Raw genomic sequence first — 24,642 nt, 5'->3', positions numbered from 1 at the left:
GAGAGTTCTTTAGTACAGCATGGTAATTTGCTTTGGTTATGAATTTAGTCCTAATATGATGGGCATCCAAGATGGGTATAATAAAAACTTTCATATAGAGTGCATTGAATACTATGAGAAGTTTGATTCCTTATGATTGTTTTGAGATATGAAGATGGTGATATTAGAGTCATGCTAGTGAGTAGTTGTGAATTTGAGAAATACTTGTGTTGAGGTTTGTGAGTCCCGTAGCATGCACGTATGGTGACCCGTTATGTAACGAAGTTGGAGCATGAGATATTTTTTGATTGTCTTCCTTATGAGTGGCGGTCGGGGACGAGCGATGGTCTTTTCCTACCAATTTATCCCCCTAGGAGCATGCGCGTAGTACTTTGTTTCGATGACTAATAGATTTTCGCAATAAGTATGTGAGTTCTTTATGACTAATGTTGAGTCCATGGAATATACGCACTCTCACCCTTCCACCATTGCTAGCCTCTCTAATACCGCGCAACTTTCGCCGGTACCATACACCCACCATATACCTTCCTCAAAACAGCCACCATACCTACCTATTATGGCATTTCCATAGCCATTCCGAGATATATTGCCATGCAACTTTCCACCGTTCCATTTATTATGACACGCTTCATCATTGTCATATTGCTTTGCATGATCATGTAGTTGACATCGTATTTGTGGCAAAGCCACCTTTTCATAATTCTTTCATACATGTCGGTCTTGATTCATTGCATATCCCGGTACACCGCCGGAGGCATTCATATAGAGTCATATTTTGTTCTAGTATCGAGTTGTAATTCTTGAGTTGTAAGTAAATAAAAGTGTGATGATCTTCATTATTAGAGCATTGTCCCATGTGAGGAAAAAAAAGGGGGGCCAAAGAAGCCCATGAAAAAAAGAGGAGGCCAAAGAAGCCAAACAAAAAAAGAGAGAAAAAGAGAGAAGGGGCAATGCTACTATCCTTTTACCACACTTGTGCTTCAAAGTAGCACCATAATCTTCATGATAGAGAGTCTCCTATGTTGTCACTTTCATATACTAGTGGGAATTTTTCATTATAGAACTGGGCTTGTATATTCCAACGATGGGCTTCCTCAAATGCCCTAGGTCTTCGTGAGCAAGCAAGTTGGATGCACGCCCACTTAGTTTTCTTTTGAGCTTTCATACACTTATAGCTCTAGTGCATCCGTTGCATGGCAATCCCTACGCACTCACATCGATATCTATTGATGGGCATCTCCATAGCCCGTTGATACGCCTAGTTGATGTGAGACCATCTTCCTCCTTTTTTTTGTCTTCTCCACAACCACCGCTCTATTCCACCTATAGTGCTATGTCCATGGCTCACGCTCATGTATTGCGTGAAAGTTGAAAAAGTTTGAGAATACTAAAGTATGAAACAATTGCTTGGCTTGTCATCGGGGTTGTGCATGATTTGAGTATTTTGTGTGATGAAGATGGAGCATAGCCAGACTGTATGATTTTGTAGGGATAAACTTTCTTTGGCCATGTTATTTTGAGAAGACATAATTGCCTTGTTAGTATGCTTGAAGTATTATTGTTTTTATGTCAATATTAAACTTTTGTCTTGGATCTTTTGGATCTGAACATTCATGCCACAATAAAGAAAATTACATTGATAATTATGTTAGGTAGAATTCCACATCAAAAATTCTGTTTTTATCATTTACCTACTCGAGGACGAGCAGGAATTAAGCTTGGGGATGCTTGATACGTCTCCAACGTATCTATAATTTTTGTTTGTTTCATGCTATTATACTATCTGCTTTGGATGTTTAATGGGCTTTAATATGCTCTTTTGTATTATTTTTGGGACTAACCTATTAACCGGAGGCCCAGTGCTAGTTTTTTTGCCTATTTTAGAGTTTTGCAGAAAAGGAATACCAAACGGAATGAAACCTTCGCGATGATCTTTCTTGGCTCGAAAGCAAACCAGAAGACTTGGAGTAGAAGTCTGGAACTCCGCGAGGAAGCCACGAGGCAGGAGGGCGTGCCCAGGGGGGTAGGCGCGCCCCCCACCCTCGTGGGCCCCTCGGAGCTCCACCGACGTACTTCTTTTGCCTATATATACTCTTATACCCTACAAACATCAGGGAGAGCCACGAAACCACTTTTCCACCGCCGCAACCTTCTGTACCCGTGAGATCCCATCCTGGGGCCTTTTCCAGCAATCTACCGGAGGGGGAATCGATCACGAAGGGCTTCTACATTGACACCATAGCCTCTCCGATGAAGCGTGAGTAGTTTACGACAGACCTTCGGGTCCATAGTTATTAGCTAGATGGCTTCTTCTCTGTCTTTGATTCTCAATAGAAAGTTCTCCTCGATATTCTTGGAGATCTATTCGATGTAATACTCTTTTGCTATGTGTTTGCCGAGATCTGATGAATTGTGGATTTATGAACAAGTTTATCTATGAATATTATTTGATTCTTCTCTGAATTCTTATATGCATGATTTGATATCTTTGCAAGTCTCTCCGAATTATCGGTTTAGTTTGGCTTACTAGATTGATCTTTCTTGCAATGGGAGAAGTGCTTAGCTTTGGGTTCAATCTTGTGATGTCCTTTCCGAGTGACTGTAGGGGCAGCAAGGCACGTATTGTATTGCTGCCATCGAGGATAAAAAGATGGGGTTTATAACATATTGCTTGAGTTTATCCCTCTACATCATGTCATCTTGCTTAATGCGTTACTCCGTTCTTATGAACATAATACTCTAGATGCATGCTGGATAGCGGTCGATGTGTGGAGTAATAGTAGTAGATGCAGAATCGTTTCGGTCTACTTGACACAGACGTGATGCCTATATTAATGATCATTGCCTTAGATATCTTCATAACTATGCGCTTTTCTATCAATTGCTCGGCAGTAATTTGTTCACCCACCGTAATACATGCTATCTTGAGAGAATCCACTAGTGAAACCTATGGCCCCCGGGTCTCTTTCTTATTATATTGCATCTCTTTTATTTTACATCGCATCTCGTTTACTATTTTGCAATCTTTACTTTCCAATCTATACAACAAAAATACCAAAAATATTTACTTTACTATCTTTATTAGATCTCACTTTTGCGAGTGACCGTGAAGGGATTGACAACCCCTTTATCGCGTTGGTTGCAAGGTTCTTGATTGTTTGTGCAGGTACTAGGTGACTTGAGCGTTGTCGCCTACTAGATTGATACTTTGGTTCTCAAAACCGAGGGAAATACTTACGCTACTTTGCTGCATCACCATTTCCTCTTCAAGGGAAAGCCAACGCATGCTCAAGAGGTAGCACCTTTATCTAGCTGCCCGTTTCCGTTCTTCATCCTCATCGCAAACAGTTAATTGAACTGAACTGTATGCCCTACATCACACACGCAACTAAAATCGAAATCGAGTTTGATGGCTCCACCATCGCAAACGTTTTGCATCTTTTTTGACCTTTTTTACATCACCATTTGCCATTAATGCATTGCACACAGTTTCGTCAAAGGGTCTTTGATCCTAGTGTCGCGTTAACAGCATCCTGCAATAGTGTTGTAGACTCGTGTTGGGCCTCCAAGTGCAGGGTTTTATAGGACAGTAGCAAATTTCCCTCAAGTGGATGACCTAAGGTTTATCAATCCGTGGGTGCATAGGATGAAGATGGTCTCACTCAAACAACCCCACAATCAAATAATAAAGAGTCTCTTGTGTCCCCAACACACCAAATACAATGGTAAATTGTATAGGTGCACTAGTTCGGCGAAGAGATGGTGATACAAGTGTAGTAATGATAGTAGATATTGATTTTTGTAATAGGAACAATAAAAAAACAGCAAGGTAGCAAATAACAAAAGTGAGCACAAATGGTATTGCAATGCTTGAAAATAAGGCCTAGGATTCATACTTTCACTAGTGCAATCTCTCAACAGTGCTAACATAATTAGATCATATGGCAATCCCTCAACGTGCGATAAAGAATCACTCCAAAGTTCTTATCGAGCAGAGAACATAAGACTAAATTGTTTGCAGGGTATGAAACCACCTCAAAGTTATCCTTTCCGATCAATCTATCGAGCTATTCCTATAAGTGTCACAAACAGTCCAAGAGTTCGTACTAAAATAACACCAAATGATACACATTAACCAACTCTAACATCGCCTAGATACTCCAATGTCACCACAAGTATCCGTGAGTTGATTATACGATATGCATCAAACAACTTCAGGTTCATAATATTCAATCCAACACAAAGAACCTCAAAGAGTGCCCCAAGATTTCTACCGGAGAAACAAGGACCAAACATGCATCAACCCCTATGCATAGATTACCCCAATGTCACCTCGAAAATCCATGAGTTGAGTGCCAAAAATATCAAGTGGATCAATATAATACCCTGTTGTCACCATGGGTATTCATATGCAAGACATACATCAAGTGTTCTCAAGTCCAACAGAGTATTCAATCCGATAAAAGTGAAACCTCAAAGGTAAAAACTCAATTCATCGCAACAACATAGAGAGGGAGAAACACCATATGATCCAAATATATTAACAAAGCTCGCGATACATCAAGATCGTGCCAAATCAAGAACGCGCGAGAGAGAAAGATCAAACACATAGCTACTAGTACAAACCCTCAGCCCCGAGGGTGGACTACTCCTCATCATCATGGTGGCCACCGGGATGATGAAGATGGCCTCCTGTGATGATTTCCCCCTCCGGCAGGGTGCCGGAACAGGGTCCAGATTGGTTTTTCGTGGCTACAGAGGCTTGCGACAGCGGGACTTCTCATCTAGGTTAACTTTCGGGGGGTTCTGAATATATAAGATTTTTTGGCGCCGGTCTCACGCTAAGGTGGGCTTCGAGGGGCCCACTACCCACCAGGGCGTGCCGGAGGGGGTGGCGTGCCCTGGTGCCTAGTGGCCACCTCCTTCACCTCTTGGTCCTCCCACGAAGCTTCTAGTCCTCTTTTGTTCCAAAAAAATCATCAAAAAGTTTCGCTGCATTTGGAGAACTTTTATTTTTGCACAAAAAACAACACCACGGTAGTTCTGCTGAAAACAGCGCCAGTACGGGTTAGTTCCATTCAAATCATACCAAACCCATATAGAATTGTTGTAAACATGGCATGAATACTTCATAAATTATAGATATGTTGGAGATGTATCATCTATCACTACACAGTTTAATCTTACAAGGATTGACAACCCCTTGTTCGTGTTGGGTGCGAGGATTTGTTATTTTGTGTGCAGGTACTGCTAATGAGGTGTTGTGTGGTTCTCCTATTGGATTGATAACCTTGGTTCTTATCCGTGGGAAATACTTATCTCTACTGTACTGCATCATCCCCTCCTCTTCAGGGAAATCCCAACTAAAAGGATCGATATAGTTGACTAGAGGGGGGGCGAATAGGCAACTAACATTTTTTAGCTTTTATTTACCAAATTAAACTTTGCATCAAAGTAGGTTGTCTAGATATGCAACTAGGTGAGCAACCTATATGATGCAACAACAACAAGCACACAAGCAAGCAAGGGATATAACACAAATAAGCTTGCACAAGTAAAGGCACGAGATAACCAAGAGTGGAGCCGGTGAAGACGAGGATGTGTTACCGAAGTTCCTTCCTTTTGAGGGGAAGTACGTCTCCATTGGAGCGGTGTGGAGGCACAATGCTCCCCAAGAAGCCACTAGGGCCATCGTATTCTCCTCACGCCTTCACACAATGTGAGATGTCGTGATTCCACTATTGGTGCCCTTGGAGGCGGCGACCGGACCTTTACAAACAAGGTTGGGGCAATCTCCACAACTTAATTAGAGGCTCCCAATGACACCACGAAGCTTCACCACAATGGACTATGGCTCTGCGGTGACCTCAACCGTCTAGGGTGCTCAAACACCCAAGAGTAACAAGATCCGCAAGGGATTAGTGGGGGGGATCAAATTTCTCTTGGTGGAAGTGTAGATCGAGGCCTTCTCAACCAATCCCTAGAAAATCAACAAGTGTGATTGGCTAGGGAGAGAGATCGGGCGAAAATGGAGCTTGGAGCAACAATGGAGCTTAGGGTTAGAAGAGGTAGTCAACTCAGAGAAGAAGACACCCCTTATATAGTGGTGGGACAAATCCAACCGTTATCCACCAACCCAGCCTGCGCAGCGCGGTACTACCGCGCCAGGGCTGCGGTACTACCGCAAGGGCATGAGGTACTACCGCAGGGCCCCGCGGTACTACCGCCCGAGCAGCACAAACCTGGTCAGCCCAAACGCACTGAAGCGGAGGGAGGTAGAACCGCTGGCGCGGTACTACCGCTCCCCCTTGCGGTACTACCGCAAGGCAGGGAAGTTCCAGATTTCGGGAAGGCACGGACATATAAAAATACATCCGTGGCAACTTTCGCTGAGTTGGGGTCAATGCAAAAATCCGACACGGTAGTACTGCACGTCAGGAGCGATACTACCGTGCGGTGGCTGAGCCCAGCCAGAGCGCACGGTACTACCGCGCACAGGGCGCGGTACTACCGCGTAGGGCGCGGATGTAAAAAAGTACATCCGCTCCTACTACTGCAGCTGCAGCAGCACCTGGCCTGGGGACCACGGTACTACAGCTCCAGAGGAGCGGTACTACCGTGTGCTCTTGCGGTACTACCGCACCGGGGTTTGGTACTACCGCAAGGGCCTGCGGTACTACCGCCCCAGGGAGCGGTACTACCGCAAGGCCAAGCTCAGCAAACAATTTTCATAGACGAGAAACGACGGAGGGTGCTCCAAAGAGCCAAAGGAAAGGAGGTGCAAACAGAGTAGACGTGTACGTGAAGATTCCACCCAAACCTTTCCAAAGCAGACCCCCTCTTAATAGCACGGCTTTCCTACGACTCAAATCCACCGAAAAGAAACGTAGAAAGAAATGTTGTCTTCAATAGTCTTCGAGGGGCACCAAACCATCTTGTGCCTAGTGATGAAATGTCTGAAATACTCAAGGCACACGATTAGTCCGCAAAAACATTGTCATCAATCACCAAAACACCTTAGGGATAAATATGCCCTTACAATCTCCCCCTTTTTGGTGGATTGATGACAATACGGGATTTGCACAAGGAAGAAAAAAATAGAGTGTGAGCAAACCCCACATCTCTAAAATATAGACGGGCTCCCCCTAGATGTGTGCTATCTAGATAAGTGCTTTGGACTGCACGACACACATACTAGGATCAACACTCCCCCTATATTTTATAGACAAGGCATATCTTGCAACGATAAGGCTAACACTAAGCAAGATAGTAAATATGAGCATAATATAAATAGCACAAGATATCGTAAGCTCAATAAGGTGCGATAGAGTGCATATGTCTTACACCATATGATAGATAAGTCTCACAAGCGCAAACCAAACCAAAGCAAACAAGGTTCAACAACAAAGGCAAGCAAAGCAAACCAAGCACGACACACGACTCGCAAATCCCTACACTCTCTCCCCCTTTGGCATCGAGACGCCAAAAAGGCAGAGAGGACACCTACAACACAAGTGGTGGCTCAAGAGGAGTAGTCACTCGCACGCTCTTCGTCGGACTCGCGGCGGGGATGGGCTCCTCCTTAGAATCTGTCCACTTGTAGCCTTGTTTTGCCATCCACTCAGCCTCTGGAGTGATGTGCTCCTCGGAGCCGCCGGAGACTTCCTCGCCAAAAACCCTCATGATCTTATTTTCGCGGCGGCGACTCTCCTTGGAGGCAATGTGAGTCCGGTACTACCCCTTAGCCTACATGCAGAACAAGGCCTTCATCTTGGCCTTCAGCTTCTTAGCCCATGAGGGCTCAGTGGAGGGAGGGGCATACCCAGTAGAGCGGTCCTCATCTGCATCCTCCGCCTCACTCTCCTCCCCATCAACAGCCATCTTAGCAGCCGCCGCCTCAGCACGAGTAGTAGTGTTAGCCCACTGGGGCTTGATGCGGAGTCTGATGGGGTCATGACGGATCTAGTCAGGGGCCAAAAACTCATCCTGAGGGAATAGCTTCTCCCACGTCTTCGAGATCAAAAGAAACAGGTAAGGTCCATAGATGGGAACCTTACGGTTGAACACCGCAAACCGAAGCTCGCACCACATGATGTGGGAGACGTCCAATGGCTGAGTCTGAGAGAGACGCGCCTCCTCACAGAGAAGTAGCATGTCCACATGATAAGCATGCACCTTGTCCTTGTCCCCAATGCATGGGAAGAGAGAGTTGCGGAAGATCCGGTGCATGATGTCAAGGAAAGGGTTCAGAACCCACGCCTTCTTGCCACTTGGAAGGAGCTTCTCAACATAGTATTGCATGAGCTTGTTCTTATTGGCAGACTCGGGGTTGGCATGAGGGCGAACTCCAACGGGCGTGTTGAGCCCCTCATCAGGTATACTAAGCAAAGCCATGAACTCCTTCCATGTAGCAGTCAGCTGACGTCCATTGGTCATCCAGGTCATCCTCCGTTCCTCCTCAGTGTGAAAGTGTACCGAAGCAAAGAACTGGGCCACAAGCTCGGGATCAAAGTCCAGGTGAAAAGAGATCACATCCTCAATGGCAAACTGCTCCACGAGATCCAAGGCCTATCAAAGTAGGCACGGTGCTTCTCCTCCCTCATGTGATTCATATCAATCCAGTGCATGTTCACATAAGTGTTCTGCTTGCCCTTGATCACATCCAAATAAATGAGATTCTGCTGCTTGGTCCAGAAGAAATCATTGCCTCTGATGTTGGCATGAGGATTCACATAAGGGTTGATCCACATTCGAGAGATAAACTCTGCCAGTGGGATCTCATCCATGCCCATGGAGGGCTCCTTCTGCTTGGTGGCGGTGGTCTTGGTCCTGCGTTGGTGGGCATTGGACCCCTCTGGGCTTCATCTTGGTTGCGCAGACGCTTGGAACCCGTGTCACGGCTGGGATTGGAACGGCGAGCAGGAGCACCGGAGCCACCACCTAAGACACAAAACACAAAACACGCACGAGAAGCAAGAAGGATCAATGCAAAGACCACAGCAAAACAGGTGAAACAAGTAGAATGCGCACTTGGTAATTGCCATGAAGAAGATTTGACAGCAACGATAGTACTCCTTGTTTGCGCGGTATTAAAATTTTAGTGCCGCTCCTAGTCGCGGTAGTACCGCGCGGCGGCACGGTAGTACCGGGGCTCGGCGGCAGTAGGATTTTAGTACCGCGCCTGAGGAGTGGTAGTACCGTACAAGCGGTAGTACCGCACCTGAGATGCGGTAGTACCGCACAGCGTCAGATCCGAACAAACTGAATCTGAGAACAACCGTGACAATGAGGCGGTACTACGGTTGATCAAATCTACCACGGGACTGTTGGAAATATGCCCTAGAGGCAATAATAAAATGGTTATTATTATAATATTTCCTTATTCATGATAATTGTCTATTGTTCATGCTATAATTGTGTTATCCGGAAATCGTAATACATGTGTGAATACATAGACCATAACATGTCCCTAGTGAGCCTCTAGTTGACTAGCTCGTTGATCAATAGATGGTTACGGTTTCCTGACCATGGACATTGGATGTCATTGATAACGGGATCACATCATTAGGAGAATGATGTGATGGACAAGACCCAATCCTAAGCATAGCACTAGATCGTGTAGTTCGTTTGCTAAAGCTTTTCTAATGTCAAGTATCATTTCCTTAGACCATGAGATCGTGCAACTCCCGGATACCGTAGGAATGCTTTGGGTGTACCAAATGTCACAACGTAACTGGGTGGCTATAAAGGTGCACTACAGGTATCTCCAAAAGTGTCTGTTGGGTTGGCACGGATCGAGACTGGGATTTGTCACTCCGTATGACGGAGAGGTATCTCTGGGCCCACTCGGTAATGCATCATCATAATGAGCTCAATGTGACTAAGTAGTTAGTCACGGGATCATGCATTACGGAACGAGTAAAGTGACTTGCCGGTAACGAGATTGAACGAGGTATTGGGATACTGACGATCGAATCTCGGGCAAGTAACGTACCGATTGACAAAGGGAATTGTATACGGGATTGCTTGAATCCTCGACATCGTGGTTCATCCGATGAGATCATCGTGGAACATGTGGGAGCCAACATGGGTATCCAGATCCCACTGTTGGTTATTGGCTAGAGAGCTGTCTCGGTCATGTCTGCATGATTCCCGAACCCGTAGGGTCTACACACTTAAGGTTCGATGATGCTAGGGTTATAAGGAAGATTTGTATGTCATTATCGAATGCTGTTCGGAGTCCCGGATGAGATCCCGGACGTCACGAGGAGTTCCGGAATGGTCCGGAGGTGAAGATTTATATATGGGAAGTCATCATACGGTCACCGGAAGTGTTCGGGGGTATGCCGGTATTGTACCGGGGCTACCGAAGGGGTTCCGGGGGTCCACCGGGAGGGTCCACCTGCCCCGGAGGGCCCTATGGGCTGTATGTGGAAGGGAACCAGCCCCTAAGTGGGCTGGGCGCCATCCCCCCTAGGGCCCATGCGCCTAGGGTTGGGGGGAACCCTAAAGGGGGCGCCCCCTTGCTTGGGGGGCAAGCCCCCTCCCCCTTGGCCGCCACCCCCCTCTAGATCTCATCTAGAGGGGCCGGCCCCCTTCCCCTTCTCCCTATAAATAAAGGGGTGGAGGGAGGGCTGCAGCACCACATCCAAGGCGCAGCCCCTCCCCTCCCCAACACCTCTCCTCCTCCGCGTGAGCTTGGCGAAGCCCTGCCGGAGAACTGCCACTCCATCACCACCACGCCGTCGTGCTGCTGTTGGAGCCCTCTTCCTCAACCTCTCCCTCCTCCTTGCTGTATCAAGGTGCGGGAGACGTCACCGGGCTGCACGTGTGTTGAACGCGGAGGTGTCCTTGTTCGGCACTAGGATCAGAATCCATCGCGATCTGAATCGCTACGAGTACGACTCCCTCATCCGCGTTCTTGCAACGCTTCCGACTCGCGATCTTCAACGGTATGAAGATGCACTCCCCTCTCTCTCGTTGCTAGTTACTCCATAGATTGATCTTGGTGATGCGTAGAAAATGTTTTAATTTCTGCAACGATCCCCAACAGTGGCATCATGAGCTAGGTCTATGCGTAGTTTCTATGCACGAGTAGAACACATGTTGTTGTGGGCGTCGATTTTGTCAATTTACTTGCCGTTACTAGTCTTATCTTGATTCGGCGGCATCGTGGGATGAAGCGGCCTGGACCGACCTTACACATACGCTTACGTGAGACAGGTTCCACTGACTGACATGCACTAGTTGCATAAGGTGGCTAGCGGGTGTCTGTCTCTCCCACTTTAGTCAGATCGGATTCGATGAAAAGGGCCCTTATGAAGTTGGCATATCACGTTGTGGTTTTGGCGTAGGTAAGAAACGTTCTTGCTAGAAACCTATAGCAGCCACGTAAAAATTTGCAACAACAATTAGAGGACGTCTAACTTGTTTTTACAGCATGTGTCATGTGATGTGATATGGCCAAAAGAATGTGATGAATGATATATGTGATGAATGAGATTGATCATGTTCTTGTAATAGGAATCATGACTTGCATGTCGATGAGTATGACAACCGGCAGGAGCCATAGGAGTTGTCTTAATTTATTTATGACCTGCGTGTCAACTGAAACGTCATGTAATTACTTTACTTTATTGCTAACCGTTAGCCATAGTAGTAGAAGTAATAGTTGGCGAGACAACTTCATGAAGACACGATGATGGAGATCATGGTGTCATGCCGGTGACGATGATGATCATGGCGCCCCGAAGATGGAGATCAAAAGGAGCAAAATGATATTGGCCATATCATGTCACTATTTGATTGCATGTGATGTTTATCATGTTTTTACATCTTATTTGCTTAGAACGACGGTAGCATAAATAAGATGATCCCTCGCTAAAATTTCAAGAAAGTGTTTCCCCTAACTGTGCACCGTTGCGAAGGTTCGTTGTTCCGAAGCACCACATGATGATCGGGTGTGATAGGTTCTAACGTTCGCATACAACGGGTGTAAGCCAGATTTACACACGCAATACACTTAGGTTGACTTGACGAGCCTAGCATGTACAGACATGGCCTCGGAACACAAGAGACCGAAAGGTCGAACATGAGTCGTATAGCTGATACGATCAACATGAAGATGTTCACCGATGATGACTAGTCCGTCTCACGTGATGATCGGACACGGCCTAATTGGCTCGGATCATGTATCACTTAGACGACTAGAGGGATGTCTGTCTGAGTGGGAGTTCATTAATAATTTGATTAGATGAACTTGATTATCATGAACTTAGTCTAAAATCTTTACAATATGTCTTGTAGATCAAATGGCCCACGCTAATGTCAACCTCAACTTCAACGCGTTCCTAGAGAAAACCAAGCTGAAAGACGATGGTAGCAACTATACAGACTGGGTCCGAAACTTGAGGATCATCCTCATAGCTGCCAAGAAAGCATATGTCCTTGAAGCACCGCTAGGTGAAGCACCCGTCCCAGCCTACCAAGACGTTATGAACGCCTGGCAAACACGTGTTGATGATTACTCCCTGGTTCAGTGCGGCATGCTTTACAGCTTAGAACCGGGGCTCCAAAAGCGTTTCGAGCAGCACGGAGCATATGAGATGTTCCAAGAGCTAAAAATGGTTTTCCAAGCTCATGCCCGGGTCGAGAGATATGAAGTCTCCGACAAGTTCTACAGTTGTAAGATGGAGGAGAATAGTTCCGTCAGCGAACACATACTCAAAATGTCTGGGTTGCACACTCGCTTGTCTCAACTGGGAGTTAATCTCCCGGATGACGCGGTCGTTGACAGAATCCTTCAGTCGCTTCCACCTAGCTACAAGAGCTTTGTGATGAACTTCAATATGCAGGGGATGGAGAAAACCATTCCTGAGGTATATTCGATGCTGAAATCAGCGGAGGTGGAGATCAAAAAGGAACATCGAGTGTTGATGGTGAATAAGACCACTAAGTTCAAGAAAGGCAAGGGTAAAAAGAGCTTCAAGAAAGACGGCAAGGGAGTTGCCGCGCCCGGTAAGCAAGCTGCCGGGAAGAAGACAAAGAATGGACCCAAGCCTGAGACTGAGTGCTTTTATTGCAAGGGAAACGGTCACTGGAAGCGGAACTGCCCCAAGTACTTAGCGGACAAGAAGGCCGGCAAAACCAAAGGTATATGTGATATACATGTTATTGATGTGTACCTTACCAGTACTCGTAGTAGCTCCTGGGTATTTGATACCGGTGCGGTTGCTCATATTTGTAACTCAAAACAGGAGCTGCGGAATAAGCGAAGACTGGCGAAGGATGAGGTGACGATGCGCGTCGGGAATGGTTCCAAGGTCGATGTGATCGTCGTCGGCACGCTACCTCTACATTTACCTACGGGGTTAGTTTTAAACCTCAATAATTGTTATTTAGTGCCAGCTTTGAGCATGAACATTGTATCTGGATCTCGTTTGATGCGAGATGGCTACTCATTTAAATCCGAGAATAATGGTTGTTCTATTTATATGAGAGATATGTTTTATGGTCATGCCCCACTGGTCAATGGTTTATTCTTAATGAATCTCGAACGTGATGTTACACATATTCATAGTGTGAATGCCAAGAAATGTAAGGTTGATAATGATCGTCCCACATACTTGTGGCACTGCCGCCTTGGTCACATTGGTGTCAAACGCATGAAGAAACTCCATGCAGATGGACTTTTGGAGTCTCTTGATTATGAATCATTTGACACGTGCGAACCATGCCTCATGGGCAAAATGACCAAGACTCCGTTCTCCGGAACAATGGAGCGAGCAACCAACTTATTGGAAATCATACGTACTGATGTGTGCGGTTCAATGAGCGTTGAGGCTCGCGGTGGCTATCGTTATGTTCTCACCCTCACTGATGACTTAAGTAGATATGGGTATGTCTACTTAATGAAACACAAGTCTGAGACCTTTGAAAAGTTCTAGGAATTTCAGAGTGAGGTTGAGAATCAACGTGACAGGAAAATAAAGTTCTTACGATTAGATCGTGGAGGGGAATATTTGAGTCACGAATTTGGCACACACTTAAGGAAATGTGGAATTGTTTCACAATTCACGCCGCCTGGAACACCTCAGCGTAATGGTGTGTCCGAACGTCGTAATCGCACTCTATTGGATATGGTGCGATCTATGATGTCTCTTACCGATCTACCGCTATCATTTTGGGGTTATGCTTTAGAGACTGCCGCATTCACTTTAAATAGGGCTCCGTCGAAATCCGTTGAGACGACACCGTATGAATTATGGTTTGGAAAGAAACCTAAGTTGTCGTTTCTTAAAGTTTGGGGATGCTATGCTTATGTCAAGAAACTTCAAACTGAAAAGCTCGAACCCAAGTCGGAAAAATGCGTCTTCATAGGATACCCTAAGGAAACCATTGGGTATACCTTCTACCTCAGATCCGAAGGCAAGATCTTCGTTGCCAAGAATGGGTCCTTTCTGGAGAAAGAGTTTCTCTCGAAAGAAGTAAGTGGGAGGAAAGTGGAACTTGATGAGATGACCCCTCTCGAACCAAAAAGTAGCACAGCACAAGAAAATGTTTCTGTGGTGCCTGCACCGACTAGAGAGGAAGTTAATGATGACGATCATGATCAAGTTGCCACTGAACTTCGTAGGTCCACAAGGACATGCTCCGCACCAGAGTGGTACGGCAACCCTGTCCTGGAAATCATGTTGTTGGACAACGGTGAACCTTTGAACTATGAAGAAGCAATGGCGGGCCCAGATTCCAACAAATGGCTTGAAGCCATGCAATCCGAGATAGGATCCATGTATGAAAACAAAGTATGGACTTTGACAGACTTGCCCGATGATCGGCGAGCGATAGAAAATAAATGGATCTTTAAGAAGAAGACGGACGCGGATGGAAATGTTACCATCTATAAAGCTCGACTTGTCGCTAAGGGTTATCGACAAGTTCAAGGAGTTGACTACGATGAGACCTTCTCACCCGTAGCAAAGCTGAAGTCCGTCCGAATCATGTTAGCAATTGCCGCATTCTGCGATTATGAAATATGGCAAATGGACGTCAAAACGGCATTCCTTAACGGCTTCCTTAAGGAAGAATTGTATATGATGCAGCCGGAAGGTTTTGTCGATCCTAAGAATGCTGACAAGGTATGCAAGCTCCAACGCTCAATCTATGGGCTGGTGCAGGCATCTCGGAGTTGGAACATTCGCTTTGATGAGATGATCAAAGCGTTTGGGTTTACACAGACTTATGGAGAAGCCTGTGTTTACAAGAAAGTGAGTGGGAGCTCCGTAGCATTTCTCATATTATATGTTGATGCCATACTATTGATGGGAAATGATATAGAATTCTTGGAAAGCATAAAGGCCTACTTGAATAAGTGTTTTTCAATGAAGGACCTTGGAGAAGCTGCTTACATATTAGGCATCAAGATCTATAGAGGTAGATCGAGATGCCTCATAGGTCTTTCACAAAGCACATACCTTGACAAGATATTGAAGAAGTTCAATATGGATCAGTCCAAGAAGGGGTTCTTGCCTGTATTGCAAGGTGTGAGATTGAGCACGGCTCAATGCCCGACCATGGCAGAAGATAGAGAAAAGATGAGTGTCATCCCCTATGCCTCGGCCATAGGGTCTATTATGTATGCCATGCTGTGTACCAGACCTGATGTAAACCTTGCCGTAAGTTTGGTAGGAAGGTACCAAAGTAATCCCGGCATGGAACACTGGTCAGCGATCAAGAACATCCTGAAGTACCTAAAAAGGACTAAGGATATGTTTCTCGTTTATGGAGGTGATGAAGAGCTCGTCGTAAAGGGTTACGTCGATGCTAGCTTCAACACAGATCTGGATGACTCTAAGTCACAAACCGGATACGTGTATATTTTGAATGGTGGGACAGTCAGCTGGTGCAGTTGCAAGCAAAGCATCGTGGCGGGATCTACATGTGAAGCGGAGTACATGGCAGCCTCGGAGGCAGCGCATGAAGCAATCTAGATGAAGGAGTTCATTGCCGACCTAGGAGTTATTCCCAATGCATCGGGGCCAATGACTCTCTTCTGTGACAACACTGGAGCTATTGCCCTTGCCAAGGAGCCCAGGTTTCACAAGAAGACCAGGCACATCAAGCATCGCTTCAACTCCATTCGTGAAAATGTTCAAAATGGAGACATAGATATTTGTAAAGTGCATACGGATTTGAATGTCGCAGATCCGTTGACTAAACCTCTTCCACGGGCGAAACATGATCAACACCAGAACTCTATGGGTGTACGATTCATCACAATGTAACTAGATTATTGACTCTAGTGCAAGTGGGAGACTATTGGAAATATGCCCTAGAGGCAATAATAAAATGGTTATTATTATTATATTTCCTTGTTCATGATAATTGTCTATTGTTCATGCTATAATTGTGTTATCCGGAAATCGTAATACATGTGTGAATACATAGACCATAACATGTCCCTAGTGAGCCTCTAGTTGACTAGCTCGTTGATCAATAGATGGTTACGGTTTCCTGACCATGGACATTGGATGTCATTGATAACGGGATCACATCATTAGGAGAATGATGTGATGGACAAGACCCAATCCTAAGCATAGCACTAGATCGTGTAGTTCGTTTGCTAAAGCTTTTCTAATGTCAAGTATCATTTCCTTAGACCATGAGATCGTGCAACTCCCGGATACCGTAGGAATGCTTTGGGTGTACCAAACATCACAACGTAACTGGGTGGCTATAAAGGTGCACTACAGGTATCTCCGAAAGTGTCTGTTGGGTTGGCACGGATCGAGACTGGGATTTGTCACTCCGTATGACGGAGAGGTATCTCTGGGCCCACTCGGTAATGCATCATCATAATGAGCTCAATGTGACTAAGTAGTTAGTCACGGGATCATGCATTACGGAACGAGTAAAGTGACTTGCCGGTAACGAGATTGAACGAGGTATTGGGATACCGACGATCGAATCTCGGGCAAGTAACGTACCAATTGACAAAGGGAATTGTATACGGGATTGCTTGAATCCTCGACATCGTGGTCCATCCGATGAGATCATCGTGGAAAATGTGGGAGCCAACATGGGTATCCAGATCCCGCTATTGGTTATTGGCTAGAGAGCTGTCTCGGTCATGTCTGCATGATTCCCGAACCCGTAGGGTCTACACACTTAAGGTTCGATGACGCTAGGGTTATAAGGAAGATTTGTATGTGACTACCGAATGTTGTTCGAAGTCCCGGATGAGATCCCGGACGTCACGAGGAGTTCTGGAATGGTCCGGAGGTGAAGATTTATATATGGGAAGTCGTCATACGGTCACCGGAAGTGTTCGGGGGTATGCCGGTATTGTACCGGGGCCACCGAAGGGGTTCCGGGGGTCCACCGGGAGGGTCCACCTGCCCCAGAGGGCCCTATGGGCTGTATGTGGAAGGGAACCAGCCCCTAAGTGGGCTGGGCGCCATCCCCCCTAGGGCCCATGCGCCTAGGGTTGGGGGGGAACCCTAAAGGGGGCGCCCCCTTGCTTGGGGGGCAAGCCCCCTCCCCCTTGGCCGCCGCCTGCCCTCTAGATATCATCTAGAGGGGCTGGCCCCCTTCCCCTTCTCCCTATAAATAGAGGGGTGGAGGGAGGGCTGCAGCACCACATCCAAGGTGCAGCCCCTCCCCTCCCGAACACCTCTCCTCCTCCGCGTGAGCTTGGCGAAGCCCTGCCGGAGAACTGCCACTCCATCACCACCACGCCGTCGTGCTGCTGTTGGAGCCCTCTTCCTCAACCTCTCCCTCCTCCTTGCTGGATCAAGGTGCGGGAGACGTCACCCGGCTGCACGTGTGTTGAACGCGGAGGTGCCGTTGTTCGGCACTAGGATCGGAATCCACCGCGATCTGGATCGCTACGAGTACGACTCCCTCATCCGCGTTCTTGCAACGCTTCCGACTCACGATCTTCAACGGTATGAAGATGCACTCCCCTCTCTCCCATTGCTAGTTACTCCATAGATTGATCTTGGTGATGCGTAGAAAACATTTTAATTTCTACAACGATCCCCAACAGGGACAACATATCAAGTACAATTTCTACGCATCACTACTCTCCTACATCCTACTCTTGCAAAGATTTGGCCTAAAATCTCAAGAACAACATGCATCTCCCCAAAAACCTAGAAGCGAAAGAGCGAACAAAGGAGAGAGGGATTTGGGGAGAAACCTTGTTCCATGGCAAGAGGAGGTGGTGGGGAACGATCCCACCGGCCAGAATCCGAGGAGAGTGGCCGGAGACGGAGATCCGGCGAGGGTCTCCAGCGCCGTTCTTGAGTGAGAGAGAGAGAGACGACGGGGAGAGAGACAGACGAATGGGTATGGGGGAGATGGAACCCCCCCTGCCCGCTCTTAACCCCCACGCTCCCTCGGCCGCGCGGTAGTACCGCACGTCATCGCGGTAGTACCGCCCGGGCGGAAGTACCGCACCGTGGCAGTAGTACCGCTCCCCCAGGCGGCAGTAAAAAATTACTGCCGCGCTGGGTGCGGAAGTACCGTGCGCTCCTCACGCGGTAGTACCGTGGCAGGCCGCGGTAGTACCGTGAGCTCAAGAAGATGCAAGTTTCAAGAAAGGGAAACAAAGTCTTTGCAAGGCAACCTTCAAGCGAACGGACACACGAGACAACTCAAACAAGATCGACACAACGAAAGGAAGACAAGAGACAACAAGGACTAAGACACTCAACACAACCTCTCTAAAGAGAGGGCGGTGGCCGGAGCCGCCTATGTTTGAGTCAATTGGTATGGCACCGCGAAGAATTATCCTTGGGCCCATGACCAAAGCTCGTCTTTGAAGCACAAGTACCATAAAAATGGCTAATGTGAAAGAGTTGATCAATTTATGCATAATAGGGGGAGGGAGAGTTCATTGAGAGAACAACAGTCCCCCTATGTCCATGCCTACACCTAAACAAGATAACAAGTTGAGTATGGTGGGATGTGCAAGGGCTCAAGCAACATTGCTCGAATCAATGATATTTAGCTCATGCCTTAACTCGCGAAATCTTGCTTCATCCAAGGGCTTCGTGAAAATATCTGCAAGATTATCATGAGTATTGACGTAGTTGAGCTCGATCTCCCCTCGCCTAATGTGATCCCGGATGAAGTGATACCAAATCTCAATATGCTTCATCTTGAAGTGTTGCACCGGGTTGAGAGAAATCTTGATGGCACTTTCATTGTCACGCCAAAGAGGCACTTTGTCACAAATGACACCGTAATCCTTTAAAGTTTGCCTCATCCATAGAAGTTGTGCACAACAACTACCGGCCGCCACATACTCCGCTTCGGTGGACGAGAGAGACACACAACTTTGCTTCTTAGAAGACCAACTTACCAAAGAGCAACCAAGGAATTGGCACCCTCCGGAAGTGGACTTCCTATCCACTTTGTCTCCCGCCCAATCCGAGTCCGAATAACCTACAAGCTTGAAGTTCGCTCCTCTTGGGTATCATAAGCCACAGTTTGGGGTATGAGCCAAATATCGAAAGATTCGCTTGACCGCCACAAAGTGACTTTCCTTAGGTGCGGCTTGAAACCGTGCACAAATTCCCACACTCAACATGATATCCGGTCTAGATGCACAAAGGTAAAGCATGGAGCCAATCATGGAGCGATATACCTTTTGATCCACCACTTTACCATTGGGATCAATGTCAAGTTGGCACTTGGTGGGCATTTTTAGTGGAAGCCGGCTTGACATCACTTAGCTTGAATCTCTTTAGCATGTCTTGAGTGTATTTGTCTTGGTTGATGAAGGTTCCTTCTCTTCTTTGTTTGACTTCGAAACCAAGGAAGAACTTCAACTCTCCCATCGACGACATCTTGAACTTAGAGGTCATGAGAGCGGCAAATTCCTCATTGAAAGCTTTGTTAGGGGAACCAAATATAATATCATCAACATATAGTTGGCACACAAACAACTCCCCTTTGACCTTCTTAGTAAAAAGAGTGGGATCGATTTTCCCAACTTCAAATCCATGATCTTGCAACAACTCGGTAAGGTGGTCATACCACGCACGTGGGGCTTGCTTAAGGCCATAGAGTGCCTTATCGAGTTGATACACATGATTGGGGAAGTAGGGATCCTCGAACCCGGGGGGGTGCTTGACATATACCAACTCATTAATAGGACCATTAAGAAAAGCACTCTTCACATCCATTTGTTGTAACGTAAAGTTATGATGGGAAGCATAAGCAATCAACAAAGGAATGGATTCAAGGCGAGCAACGTGTGTCGGTGTCAAAACCGGCGAATCTCGGGTAGGGGGTCCCGAACTGTGCATCTAAGGCGGATGGTAACAGGAGGCGGGGGACACAATGTTTACCCAGGTTCGGGCCCTCTCGATGGAGGTAATACCCTACTTCCTGCTTGATTGATCTTGATGATATGAGTATTACAAGAGTTGATCTACCACGAGATCATAGAGGCTAAACCCTAGAAGCAAGCCTATGATTATCATCGTTCTTGTCGTATGGACTAAACCCTCCGGTTTATATAGACACCGGAGGGGGCTAGGGTTACACAGAGTCGGTTAAAAGGGAGGAGATCTACAGATCCGAATTGCCAAGCTTGCCTTCCACGCCAAGGAGAGTCCCACCCGGACACGGGACGAAGTCTTTAATCTTGTATCTTCATAGTCCAACAGTCCGGCCAAAGCATATAGTCCGGCTGTCCGAGGACCCCCTAATCCAGGACTCCCTCAGTAGCCCCTGAACCAGGCTTCAATGACGATGAGTCTGGCGCGCAGATTGTCTTCGGCATTGCAAGGCGGGTTCTTCTCCAAATTCTGAGTACCTGTCGAGTAGTGTCCGGCTTCCCATGAATGTTGCACTCCTTGGCTTCTGCGCCTAATAATGGCTATCCTCCACGTGTCGAGTGAATGCGAGAAGTCGGGGCATTTTTACACCTGCCACCCTAACCATGTAAGTAAATCGTCTATTTAAAGAGACGGGGATCCTCAGATCCAGATCACACCATCCTCCGACAACAAGTATCCATCAGAGCGCGCCCGAAAAAGCCCATCCCATCATGGTCGGCCATCGCAGCTCCTCCTCTCACTCCCGTAGCCCTAAGCCAAGCAATTGGAAGAAGTGTTCCGTCCCCCACAGCCAATTAGTAGAGTTACAGACCCAGGGATTTCTCCCTCCAGCGTATATGGTCACCGTTCGAGCCGGACTTGCCACTTACAACGGCGGAGAGCAAGCAGAGAGTTTTCCCAACCCATCCATGGGGGAGTGCGTAACACCCCGAGACCGATGCTCCAGACGCCTTCCATATATTTCGTGTTCGCCGTGTGTTTTATTTTTGTTTGTTGCATTCATCATCGCATCATTCGCATTGCATCGGCACTCCGTTGCCGTCATGTTTTAAAACTTGCATTCGTTCGTCGTTGCCGTTTCTCCCTTTTCCTTCATCACCTTCCCTCGGATCGCCTTGCCTTCGTTGACCGTTCCGATACCAACCGGGTTTTTCGAATCCCTCTTGTCGGACCGCCTAACCCCTCTTTGCGCAGAGCATCGACCCCTCGCCCGTGTCCGAAACTTCCCCGAACCCGAACTGGACTTTCGTTACCGTTGGATCCAGATCATCCCCAAACAACTATATAACATCACCGTTTTCTTTGTTGGACTCTCCTAGCCTATTTTTCTCGATCGTCCGATTTAAATCGGAGGGCCCAAATAGCCTCTAATCTAATCCCCATGAGATATATATTGACTAACCCTAAAATTGAGGAGAGCTGTCCCATCCATCCAATCCCTCACCCGCCGCTGCCACCCTCTCCAAATCCCCCTCGGGATCCATCCCCAACCTACCAGCCTCCTCCTTCCCGATCCATCCAACCACCACAGCCCACGCAGACCTCCCCGTTCCCCTCGTCGCGAGCCAGGGAGAGGAGCTCCCTGCCGCCTCCCACCTCCTCGTCCCCGTGCCCACAGCCGCGGAGCAGAAGCCATCGCGCCCGAGGCCAAGCCCCTCGAGCAGGAGGGCTTCTCCTGCCCGAGCCCTGCCTCGTTCCCCATCATCCTCGCCCGTCGTCACGTCACCGACGTCCAAACCACCGGAGCGCAGCGGCCCTTCCGCTGTCGTCGAGCGCCACCGCAGCAGCAGCTCCAGGCCAGGCCCGCGCCCCTGCTCTTCCTTCTTCTTCCCCTATCCCGCTCTTCTCTCAGTGCTCTCTCTCTCTGTCCCATGTAGGAGGACAGCCATGGGAGCACCTCGAGGAGCAACACCGCAGCAGCCGGCAAGCCCTACTCCTGCCTCCCCCAGATCAGCGTTGCGCCGGCGCCCTTCGGTTCCCGCATCGCCGGCGAGCATCATCAGGCCCCAGGTCGCGTGGCCATCGCCCTCTCCTTCCCTCTTCTTTCTTCTTTTCCGTTCTGCTCCATCCTCTCTGAAAAATCCCTCTCCCTCTCTTTCTTCAAGTGCAGGTGCTCCGCCCGTTGCTGCTGTTCGCAGGAGCACCGGTGCCCCGGATCCGCCGTGGCGTTGCCGTCCGCCGAGCTCCCTGCCGCGCCGAAGTCCCACCGCTTCCCTCGCCTGCGACGACCGCCCCTGCTCTTCCGCGCCAAGCCAGCGGCGCCATGGCCTTGCCTCTGCTTCGAGCAGGCGAAGGAGGCGCGCCAGCCTCGATCCCCTGCCTCCTCTGCTTCGTGGTCGCGTTGACCGCATCGGCCAGATGCGTGCAGCCCAGCAGCCGGCCTGCCCGGCCTCCTCCACCGACTGGGCCATGGCCCATGGTGAGCAGCGCCCAACCCCTCTTCTGTGCATGTTGGGCCAGTCAGATTTGGCCCGATGTAGTTTTTTTCCTGCCTGCGATTTTATCAATTATCCAGTGATTTACCTGTTTTACAGAAAAGTCCCTAGTCTTCATGCATTTAATAACTCCACAACCGTGCATCGGATTAAAATGAATTATATATGTAAAATGCTTAGAATTTTATCTATTTCATAATATCCAACTTTCATCCATGCTTAAAATGTTTAAACTTGTTGTTTGTTTAATTTTGTATAAATGCCATGTTAAAATGATTTATTTCAGAACTAAATAACCGTAGCTCGGATTTAAATAAACTTTATATGTAATGGGGTAGAATAATGCATAGATTAACTTGGTGCACTTTATTTTGCTGTTTAACAACATTAAAATTGTGTTTAGGGCAGAACAGTACCAAATCAAAATATGCATATGGGGATTTTTCCGGAATTGTTGTTTGTTGTCCCGGCCTCATTTAAACTTGCCTAGATAGGTAGTTTTCATATGCTTATCCTCTTGCCATGTTTAAAAACATTTAATATTGTTGTGTACCTTAACCAAGAGAGAACTAAATAATTGTATGTGGTATTTCGTCAATATGCAACTCGTTGCATATTGAGCTTCACTTAATTTATAGTATTGTTTGTGCACTTTGCCATGCCATGCTCATTAAATCGGACATGCATCATACTTGATTGTGCATCATGCCATGTTTATGTGATGATTGTTTACTATGTTGTTTGTTTCTTTCCGGGTTGCTTCTCTCGTTAGCTTCGGTTTCATTCCGGAGTTGTGAGGATTCGTTCGACTACGTCTGTTTGTCTTCTTCATGGACTCGTTCTTCTTCCTAGCGGGATTTCAGGCAAGATGACCATACCCTCGAAATCACTTCTATCTTTGCTTGCTAGTTGTTCGCTCTATTGTTATGCCGCGTTACCTACCACTTGCTTATCAAGCCTCCCAAATTGCCATGAACCTCTAACCTTTGTCACCCTTCCTAGCAAACCGTTGTTTGGCTATGTTACCGCTTTTGCTCAGCCCCTCTTATAGCGTTGCTAGTTGCAGGTGAAGTTGAAGCTGGTTCCATGTTGGAACATGGATATGTTGGGATATCACAATATCTCTTATTTAATTAATGCATCTATGTACTTGGTAAAGGGTGGAAGGCTCGGCCTTATGCTTGGTGTTTTGTTCCACTCTTGCCGCCCTAGTTTCCGTCATACCGGTGTTATGTTCCTTGATTTTTGCGTTCCTTACGCGGTTGGGTGATTTATGGGACCCCCTTGACAGTTCGCTTTGAATAAAACTCCTCCAGCAAGGCCCAACCTTGGTTTTACCGTTTGCCTACCTAAGCCTTTTTCCCTTGGGTTCTGCAGACTCAAGGGTCATCTTTATTTACCCCCCCCCCCCCCCCCCCGGGGCCAGTGCTCCTTCGAGTGCTGGTCCAAACCGAGCGATGTCCGGCGCCCCCTGGGCAACCAGGGTCTATGCCAACCCGACGTCTGGCTCATCCGGTGTGCCCTGAGAACGAGATATGTGCAGCTCCTATCGGGATTTGTCGGCACAGCGGGTGGTCTTGCTGGTCTTGTTTTACCATTGTCGAAATGTCTTGTAAACCGGGATTCCGAGACTGATCGGGTCTTCCCGGGAGAAGGAATATCCTTCGTTGACCGTGAGAGCTTATAATGGGCTAAGTTGGGACACCCCTGCAGGGTTTGAACTTTCGAGAGCCGTGCCCGCGGTTATGTGGCAGATGGGAATTTGTTAATATCCGGTTGTAGAGAACTTGACACTCGACTTAATTAAAATGCATCAACCGTGTGTGTAGCTGTGATGGTCCCTTTTCGGCGGAGTC

This window comes from Aegilops tauschii, chromosome 3, assembly GCF_002575655.3.
Source record: "Aegilops tauschii subsp. strangulata cultivar AL8/78 chromosome 3, Aet v6.0, whole genome shotgun sequence".
NCBI lineage: Eukaryota > Viridiplantae > Streptophyta > Magnoliopsida > Poales > Poaceae > Aegilops > Aegilops tauschii.
Note: the sequence above shows the minus strand (reverse complement) of the source record.